At 30.7% G+C, this 11213-nt stretch overlaps 1 long non-coding RNA gene across 1 annotated transcript; it reads right to left on the minus strand.

The window, feature by feature from the left end:
- Window positions 1–767: 767 nt before the first annotated feature.
- On the minus strand, window positions 768–11102 carry LOC111086644. Its single transcript, XR_002611378.1, has 2 exons — window positions 10970–11102; window positions 768–2004 (listed from the first exon to the last, which is right to left on the minus strand). It is a non-coding gene; the product is annotated as an uncharacterized LOC111086644 (long non-coding RNA).
- Between the last annotated feature and the right edge of the window lie 111 nt (window positions 11103–11213).

The following is an 11213-nucleotide window of genomic DNA, read 5'->3' on the forward strand; positions in this document are numbered from 1 at the left end:
ATGTAAAACCACATTTATGTACCACAATACAATATTTTCTTGTAAATATATAATCAATGATTATTTGGTCAAATATTAAAAATATAATTTCTTCAAAAACTTTTTTTTATCCTTCAGAAAAAAAACCCAGATAGGCTCAACAAGGCACAACTGTTTAAATTGGATGTTCTATCTGACTTAACTTTACACATTTCTAAACTGTACTTTTGAGCAATCAAGTAATTCTATACTATAAAGAAAACACTATAAGTGGGTTACTATCACCAAAAGAGATCTTGCCATTCCAGATTAATACCACATAAGACCTAATTCTGAATTCCCAGAATGGTGTCATAGTGGGGAAGACTACTGTAACTGTGAATGGGATTATATGTAACATGCCATTTAAAAATAAAATATCAAGGGGGAAAAAAAAGGAAACAAGACAATTTTTTTTTTTATTCAGGAGCTCATATTTCGTTGGGAACCAATAAGAAGATAACTTTTTTTAAATTTTATTTTGATGTGAGAACCCAGAGTCCGACACTTAAAAATTTCAAATATGGAAAGCATTCAAGAATAGGGAAGTAAAATCTTCCTATATAAGATATTACATGATCCATAAAAGCATAACTCAAAGTTCTTTTCTGTTATTCACCACAATAATGATTTCAAATTTTAATCTTTTTGTTTAATCAATTTCTTCTATTTATTTTTATTATTTCATTACTCCCTCTTATCTATAGTTTAAACCTAATTGTATTAATTATTTTTGGGAAAACTGCATATTGAAAGTTTTAAATCTCTTTTTTTTATTTATCAATTTTACCATTATTACAAAGATATGCACAACTTAATTGTATACTGAATATATAAGAACTTTTCACGCAGTAATCCACCTTATTTCAATTTTAGTGTAAACATTTTAAACTTGAAGTGTCCTGACAAGTTAATTCATCAACACATAAATTACTGTTAATAATTAGGGGCCACTGTTACTTATGTCACTGTTTTTCAACTAAACAGAAACTACACATATTTTTATACAATTAAAATCCTCCTTTCTGCTGAAATCCTGTGAAAGTTAAAACTACTACAAGAATAGTTATACATGTTTTTGTTTGTATTGCAGAAAACAGTAAAAGTTATAAATGACATAAGACACAATGAATACACATAATCCCAGCATTTACACATGTATAATAATAATAATAATAAAAGTCCCCAAGTATTATTACTGAAAAAGGAAAGTTCAGGTTTGGTCCCAATTAGAGGACATCAGTGATAATGCATGAAGAAAACTACTTGTTTTTATATGTCTTATAAGTAATGTTATGTTCTATTCTATCTTTAATGTTAGTTTCATTAACACTATTGGTTAAAATATTTAATATATAGAATACTTTTATTATTCTTAATTTATTATACTTCTTATTTTATCACATGGATTATTTTTCATTTTTAACTCAGTATATGAATTTAGAATTAACCTAAATATCTCTTAAGCAGGCCAAACCTCATGAGATATTACTGGGATTACAGCTGAAAATATCAGTAATGGTGAGGGTACATAACAGATGAATTAATACATTCTAATCATTATAGCTTTTTGTTTATAACATTACAAACTCCTAATTAAAACCTATCAATTAGTTCTGAAGGTTGATACTGTGGTTCTCATTTTTTCTTTCTTTTTTTGCTGTCTGCATCAACTTTCCTAATTCAAGATTCTCATCTCTAATCTATTTACTAACACCATCAAACCACAAGTTTCTTCCTGTCTCTCATTGCTCTTCCTACAGTTTTACTCTTCAGAATCTCAGCCAACATTCCCTCAGATCTAAATATATGCCCAAAGTAGTCCATTTTCCATTTCCTACATATGTTCACAGTTGTCTTTTTATCTTTGACATTCCATTATTTTTTCTTTCTGTGTAGCTGATCTTCATTGTTCATCTACAACCATAAATTCCAAATGTTCCCAATTTTCATTTTGTTCCAGTAAACTGAGTCCATGTTTCCACCCTGTAGTGCAAGATGAATCAAACATATTTTTGTAGCTTATGTTTCACTTCTAATTTGACATCTCTTCTGAAAATTCTCTAGTTAGATCAGTATATTAAATTTGTTTCATTATTTTCTAAGTTAATCTTCAGTTTACTTATATTGATTAAACTTAGTGATATATTAGCACTAAAAACATTATTGTGGATATCATGCAAGACAAATCTATGCATGCTAATTATGGGCAATAGCCTCGTACTATACAAAAGCTCAAACTAAAATACTGTAATTATCGGAAAAGCTGAAAATGAGCAGTGGTTAATATTAAAAGAAACATTAGCCATAGTGAACTTAGCACATGAACTAAATAAGAAATCTAGCACTGGTGAGCTGATGTTAAAAGTGTGAATATTAGAATGTTTCATCAGTGTTTATTTACTTACAAATATCAGTGTATGTGACTGAACTGGTTACAAAGTTAGGAAACAACAGACTGAAAAATTGTCTTGATGCTAAATTTTAGTATTGGAATGACAAATATTTTCTAGCTCTATTTTCTTCCATATACTTTTAGTCAAGGTAGTACTGAGATCCATCAATCAGATCCTTCTTTAATTCAGAATTTAACCAGGACTGGCAATATGCAAACACAAACTGTGCATCATTCAAATACCTTCTTTCTGTTACTTTCTTTTTCACAGAAGCCATTACAAGCAAATGACCAAATACCTCCTCAGCCATTAAAAAACTTTTTGTGCATTATAAGTCTTGTTTAACAAGGAGTTCAGGCAAGTTCATCTCAATAGAACTATTTAATGAATGCATATATATATTTCATTTTCTACAGAGATATCTTTTCTTCTTTATACATTAAAGTTTGCAAAGTCATCATTTGTGCTACTTACGAACCACCAACAGTTAAGCAATAAATGTCACTTTAAGACTAACATACTTCCAAGATGTGGTTAATTATGGATGAATGACGAAACTTGTTTTTCTTCCAGCAGGAAGGTGGGTCACCTTGAAAGATTTCCGAATTTAAATTAACATGTAGTTGTAGTACAGGTAATGGCAAAATATAAGCACAGTATCATTTCATTTAACCTTCTATTTGATTTATGAACTTAAAGAATTTCACAGTATTGACTTAGCTGGCAAAACATCCAAAATACCTTGGAGCTTATATATTACAAAATGGTCAACTCTAACAACAAGATGTTTTTATTTTAATTAAATACTGACCACATTAACAATTTTCTTTCATCATCTTAATATAGAAAATTATGAGAAACAGACTAAAAAAAGCCTTTTAATTAATTGTGATTGTTATTAAGCACAAAGCTACACAATGGGCTATCTATATTCTGCCCATCACAGGTACCAAAGCATGATTTTTATTGTAATAATCCTGCAGACTTACTACTGAGCCACTGGGGAAAGGGGGAGGGCAAAAAGATTGTTTTGAATTTTGCACAAAGTTACATGAGAGCTACCTGCACTAGCTGTTTGTAATTTAGCAGTGAAAACTAGAGGGAAGGCAGCTAGTCAACACAATCCACTGCCAACTACTCTTGGGCTACTATTTTACCCATAAATAGTGGGGTTTACCATCACATTATAATACCCCCACAGCTGAAAGGGTAAGAATTTTTGGTGAAGGGGATTAAAACACATGATCCTCAGATTGTGAGTCAAGTGTTTTACTCCTCCAGGCCTGTAGGGGGATGGGGGAAAAAAGAAAAGCTTCTGCAACTAGAAAATAAAATGATGAATACACTGATAGTGAGAGAGACAATTGATATATTACTGTATCCTAGAATTCTGTGTTATAATGTCAACAACAGTTAGTCCAGGACTTTACCTTTCAGTTGCATCCAGACAAATGTGGGTTACACCATATAATGAAAAAAAATGCTACTAATATTATACCATAACTTTTGTTACGACAGTTCTTAATAAAGCACCACGTTTTCAGGCAAACATTTTATATATTACAGCAAAATGACTGCTAAGTATATTAAAATAAAACTTTATAACAATGAGCACTGATAATATTATCCTCTAAGTGGTTAAACATTACATGGTAACATCTAGTATAGCCAAAACACTTGCATGTTTTTTTAAAAAGTAACTTGCAGTTTAATGAAATAATATAACATTAATTAAAACTATGATTATATATGAAATATGGTTTTAAGTGTAAAAAAAATTGTTTAAAAAATAAAAACGAACACATGCTTATACAACAGCTAGCATCTGTCTTTGAATGGTTTCATTACCTTCATTTCAAGTAATTTGTACCATGTCACACATCAGTACATTAACCAAATATGTTATCTTATTTTACACATCTGTCCTTCATCTCAAACCCAATTTATTATTTTTTGTCAGTTACAGAAATAATTTGTTTACAATACTGTTTTTTTTTCAATAACCATACTTCAGGTCACCTTTTTTTTTTAAACAACTAAGAAAAATTTTAATGTATACTGAATAATGTCACAAACTTTACTTCAGAAACGTACTTTTACAGCTAAGTTCTATACTCAATCTATATTTTAGTGGTTCTGTTTCTAATGGCCTTGGTTACAATTCGTTCATGTAATATACATGTATACCATATAAAGAGTTTGGCCTAAAAGTTACATGAAATACACAGTAAATCATCACTAACAACTGAGCTTGCTTAGTCAAGGTTACACATATGTGCAACAGTGAGTTCACTGTGCATGAATACTAACAAAAACAACTTGATTTTCACCACTGGACACATTTACATTTTAAATCTACTGATGAATATGTAGCTGTGGTTTCAGGCTACATTAGTAGGAATAACTGATAGAAATATGGTAAGGCAAAACATCTCTACTTAACAAATTCAAATCAAGTATATGCACATTGATGTAAAAAGGACCAAAGGTCTTTTTGTTGTTTTATTTCTTTTACAAACTTATCATCCATATGCTTATACAGATAAAATACTTGAAAATTACTATTTGGCAATGTTAATTCTGTTCAAAAATGTATGGTAGCCCTCTTAACGGTGTCATTAAATTATCTGTTTCATAATGCATTAAAATAATAGAGGAAATAGATAACTTATAACTGATGTAGAATTATTTAGCAATAGTTAACCATTTTCTACCTTCTATATAAATATAATAGTACTATCCGATGTATGTCCATGTAACTACTTCATAGGGTGTGGATGGATCTTCACCAAATTTAGTATGGAGGTTCATTGGGTCTGTGGGTAGAAACATACAAATTTTCAGTTTTGCATTTTGTGGTTTTTTATGGGCATTTTTGTGTTTTTACAACTACTTCCTTCCTGTTTATGAATCTTCACCAAATTTGGCATGAAGGTTTGTTGGGTCTATGTGGAGGCATTTTTTTGGGCATTTTAACATTTTTTACAATTACTTATAAGGGAAGCAACTTTTCATGTTATACGATAACCTTTCATTGACCATGAATTTACATAACTTCCATCCAGGGGTTAGGTATTCTAGCTAGTATTATATTTTATAATGTTATTAATACACAATCTGCCAATATAAAGGGGAGGGGGAGTGTCATCCACTCTTGCACAATTAATGGAATTAGTGAGGGTGAAATTTAAAATGACTTGTTAGACCATAAGATAGGAATATAATCTCTAACTGTTTAATCACCATACTCTGTTCTACAGCATCTGAAGAGGGGGGGATATCCATAACTTATAAAAATAAAATAAAGGTACTTAACCACATATTAGCAAAATTCCTAACCCTCAGAAATCCTTGAGAAATATTATAATTTCCCTTAATTATATAGATACTAATTCCTTGGTAATAAGTATAAAGATTGAGAGACTAAAAAAATGTAAAGCATTAGGACCAGACAAGGTTTCCCCAAGATTTTAAAGGAGGTCAGAGATCAAATAAGTGAGCCTTTATCTTTCCTTTTTCAAAGGTGAATAGAGAGTGGGCGGGTTCTCCGAGGACTGAAGAGTTGCTCACATTACCCATATTTTTAAAGGAGGTGATAAGGATTGCCCTAGAAATTGCCCTTATTTCTTTAGTGGGAAAATTCTAAGAGTCTGATAGAAGAAGCTTTATAAAATTATTTAGTGAAATGTGATATCATAAATGAAAATTCATATGGATTCACCAAAGGGAAATCTTCCTTTACTAATTTGTTATCTTTATTCGAGGATGTTACTTGCTATCTAGACTGGTGGTTCCCAACCTTTTAAAGGCTGCATACCCCCAGTCAGACCTTTGACCCAGCAGTGTACCTTTGACACACACATCATTTGTTAGGAAAAAACTTTAGAGTGGTTTTAATTAATAAAAATTTAAATCTAAGAACATAATTCAAGGATGAGTGAACAATATGTGAACACTTAAGAGGTGTGGGGTTTATTTCCTTTTTAATGTTTCTCAAAGGTTTTTGCCAATAAAGATCTGTGTGTACCCCTGGGGTATGCATACCACAAGCTGAAAATCACTGATCTACAAAGAGGAAAGGGTATGGACTTTGTAGAATTTGATTCTCGAAAAGCTTTTGATATGGAGCCATACAAATTATTAGCTAAGAAAATCACATTAATAAGGATTAGGGAAAAAGTCTGGAAAGACCATTTATTTTGCCTGTATGATGGTTAAATAGAAAAAATTCAAAATATCACTCTTAACAAAGCCCAGTTAAATTAGATCCTTGTTAATAAGTGCATTACCTCAGAAGTCAGTGCTTGGTCCTTTGCTTTTTCTTATTTAGATTAACGATATTGACAGAGGCATAATTAGTAAATTTTCCAGAGGACATTAAACTCTTGGGTATTTTTAGATGCACTAAAGATGTTAATGTATTAAAGAATTATTTGGGTCAGTTGGTAAGTCAGACAAATATTTAGCAAACAACCTCTAACTACAGAAAGTGCAAGGTAATGCATTTGGGTTATTATAATTTGGAAGACACATTTAATATAACATTTAAGGACAATAGGAAGTCTGTATATACTATACACTTAAAACAAAATGAAATCCAGCCCTGTTCACTTAAATATTTATTAAACCTTCCCTCAAGTTCCCCCTAAATTTATCGCATCCACTACATCTAAAGGTAACCTATTCTAAAGGCGAACTACCCAGTTAGGAAAGTAAGACTGCTTAAGCTAAAGATTACCTCAACCTTACCAACATTTATATTTGGGTCCCATTGTCTTACCGATAAGTACAAAAAACAAATGATGCATCAACACTGTCAATTCCCCTAACAATCTTAAACACCTCAATCAGATCCCTTCTAATTCTTTTTTTTTTACAAGAGAAAACAATTTCAGAGATCTTAACCTGTTCTTATATGACAACCTTTCCATCCCAGGTATCATCCTAGTAGCCCTCCTATGAACCCTATTCAACAATTCAATGCCATTCCTAAGCTAAGGAACCCAAGATTGAACACAATATTCCAAATGTGGACTAATAAGTGATCTATATAATGAAATGATAACCTCTTTAGTCCTATATTCAATATTTCTGTAAGTACAACCTAAAATCCTATTTACCCTACCACCAGCAACAAGGTACTGTTTGGATGGCTTAAGAGATTGATGAACCAAAATATAAAGATCCCTTTCTTCCATAACATGTTAAAATTATTCCCATCAAAGTTATACTAATAATTTTAATTACGATAACCCACATATGTTATTATATTATAACCAAAACCAATTTGCCAGTTAAATGCCCAACTCCTCAAATGATCTAAACCCTTTTGTAAAATAGTAATATCCTCCTCATAGTAAGCAACATCCAAGACCTCAATATCATCAAGTTTTATTCCTAATGTCAGAAAGACACGTAGGTTCAAGAAGTCTTAATATAAAATTTTATATCATCAAGTTTAAGAAATTTTTTGACCATTCCTTTATTTATGTGATTGATGTAAATCAAAATTAGCAAATGTGCCAACACTGAGTCCCGAGTCACCCCACTTGTAACGTTAATCCAGTTTTACTGAATTCCATTTATAACAACCCTCTGCTTTCTTCCTTCCAGCCAGCTTTCTATCCAATGAACCAGTTTGTCCCCCACACTCTTAGTGATAATATTTTTCATAAACATTTTATGTGACAACATGTCAAGTGCTTTCTGAAAATCCAGATACATCATATTCACCTCTTTACTCTCATCTCTTCAAAGAATGTCAAAAGATTAGTAAGGCCAGATTTTCTCCTTGTGAAACCATGTTGACTATCCAATAAAATTTTAAGCTGTGTTATATGACTCTGCAAAGCATCTTTTATCAAACTTTCAAAACATATCCCACCACTGACATAAGATTTATAGGTATATGGAATTAGTTACCTGGACAATTTTTTATAACATCTCGTGAAAAAAAGAAGAGTTACATCAGCCAATTTCCAAACCTTTGGCACCTATCCACTACTCAAAGACTTGTTAAAAATATCAGAAAATGGCTCATATATCCAATTTTTCCTAATTTTTCTTAACAAGGTCAGAATTAACGTGATCATCTTGTTCATCAATCATGTTTTCCCCTAGCAACTGTTAAGGATGCAGAATACTGCTTAAAACCAATAGTGTCATTGAAGAAAAGGATTTTGGCATATTGGTAGGTAAGTCACTCAAGATATCAAAGCAGGATACTAGTACAAAAGCTAATAGGATTTTAGGTTGTATTTATGGATATATTAATTGCAAGCTTTGATGGACCAACAAATAAATAGTTAAACCTCACTTACAATATTATTCATAATTTTGGCCACCATATCTAAAGATATTGACTTATTAGAAAGAGTCCCGAGGATGGCTATTAGGATGATTCCAGGATTGGAAGGGTTATATTACAGGAATGGGTTAAGATTTCTTGACTTATTTTATCTTGAGAAAAAAAGGTTAAGAGGTTATCATATTGAAGTTTACAAGATTATGTGAAGGTTTGAAGGATAAAGATTCTGGTTTCTGTGCACTAAATGTTGAAGATAATAGGATGAAAGAATAAAAGTTTAAAATTTTGAAAAGGGCTATACTTAATTAAGAAAGTTATATTTTTCCAACAGGGCAATTGATTTATGGAAAGAGTTGCGGTCAGCAGTAGTAGAGGCCAACACTTTACAAGAGTTTAAACAATGAATTGATGTTCCTGAAACATAAAGGTTGTATTTACTTTTCTCAAGAATGGTTTTTCAAAGACATTCAAGGATGTCCAAATGGTCACTTGTTGCCTGTTGATTACTTTGATTAATATAAAAAAATCTTCCTAAAATAGACAAGATTCAATAATAAAAACAGCTAAAAAAGTTTAAAGGATACCTTTTATTGGCTATCTTGTTGTAATACACTTGTTAATACTATAATTTCAAGGATGGATTAAAGTATCACAATGATACATGAAACAGTAAATATTGGGTAAATAAGTGTAATCTTTTATTCTATTTTCATGACTCTTTAATCAGAACAAATTTAACTTTTAGTATATAACTTGCACAACTAAAGATGGAGTTTTGGGATCTGGAGCACAAATAATAACATGCTTCCATGAAAGACCGACCTAATACCATGAGAAAGAAGAATATGATATTTCACGTAAATTGCTAGCATTTGGCAAACAAGTAGAAGTACGAGATGCTGTAAAAATTATTAAAGAACTTACAGAAGCATAACTAGGCAAACATATGTGCTCATGTGTAACATTAAAAATGCAAGATATTAATTTCTTTAAATAAATCTTAATCCAATCTCAAAAAAAATATTAGAAAAAAATGCCAGTGGTCAAAATGTATATATTTGCAATACATTTTGGCATTGATTTATGGATCACTTATCACAGATTATTTATGCCAAAAAAAAAAATCATCAGAATGTGCCATTTCAGGTTTAAATAAATTTCAGAAACTTCCCACAAATGGAAGGGGGGGGGGCACTTCCACTGTGCATAACTCCAAATTATGCCTAGCTATGCTCCTGATTTAATAAGGGGAAAAAAACATATGATTTTAATCACTCAAATAAAAATAAGGAGAAGAAGATTTGGTAAATAGGAGTGTAACTGTACTGATGATGTAGTATGTAACTGGAGGAGAAAATGATCACAGCTTAGAACTTGAAAAAAGCTAATGAATTTTCAAAGCAAAATAATTTAATTATTCTGTATATCACGAAATATCTTGGTATGACACCTGATACAGAAAAGAAAAGTTTATTTTTGTGTTAAGTAATAACATTTTATGTGTATTTTCTTAGTTGATATTTGAAAACAAAACAACAACAGAGTGCTTTTATTGTGACAAAAGTTTACCAGTTTTAAAATTAAAGAAAGGAATAATGCAAGTCATTTTTATGAAATATTGTAAGTATTGGATGTTTATGATAAAGCAACCAAATTTGTTCTATATACAAATTCTTCATATTGTTACTAAATATTAACTTGCAATCAGAGCAAAACTAAAAATGAATTTGGTAAGGAGTATATCTTGTTAATTGTACTTTTTATTTTACATTCTTACCAAAGTTAAAAAGTTTAGAATGCATTGTTTCCTCAGCTTGGTGTCCTCGCTTGTAACGATATTCCAGATCAATGTTTAACTACATTTTGGTATAAACAAAATTTTCCAAAATCCTCCCTAATAAATATAAAATTAGTAAAACTAAAAAACGTCTTCTGCGCAGGTTGTCTTTTGACAGTTTTTTGAACACACTAATTTAAACACGATAGTAATTAAAATAAATTAGTATTACATGACTTACCCATAACTTAAGTTCAGACTACAATAACTTATAAATAATAGTAGAACTTCACTATAACAGTATACGTACGTCAAAAGTCAACAAAATAGAACAGTCATTAATGAACATACAACATCATTACATATTTAGTTATTAAGATTAACAATGACATAATTTAACTACTTTTTGGAATTATCATACTGACTTGTAGTACTAAGTTACAGTCTTCGAACATCGAATGTAAAACTTACTGGTATTCACCCCAAAGCCCTACGTTTATCTATAGCTGATTAACTTTGTAGGATTATTATATACTTCCTATATATGTTTATAATCATACCCACTAGCTTTGCATTTTTTTCTCCGCCATGTCTTTCAAATACAGTAAAAGCTGTAATACAAAAACGCCATCTTTAGTGTAAAAATGACATATGAAAAAATGTTATTCATGCCCGTAACATGGACATATACACAGCGTGGTCACAATTAAATAGT

Source organism: Limulus polyphemus, unplaced genomic scaffold (assembly GCF_000517525.1).
Source record: "Limulus polyphemus unplaced genomic scaffold, Limulus_polyphemus-2.1.2 Scaffold1286, whole genome shotgun sequence".
Taxonomy (NCBI): domain Eukaryota; kingdom Metazoa; phylum Arthropoda; class Merostomata; order Xiphosura; family Limulidae; genus Limulus; species Limulus polyphemus.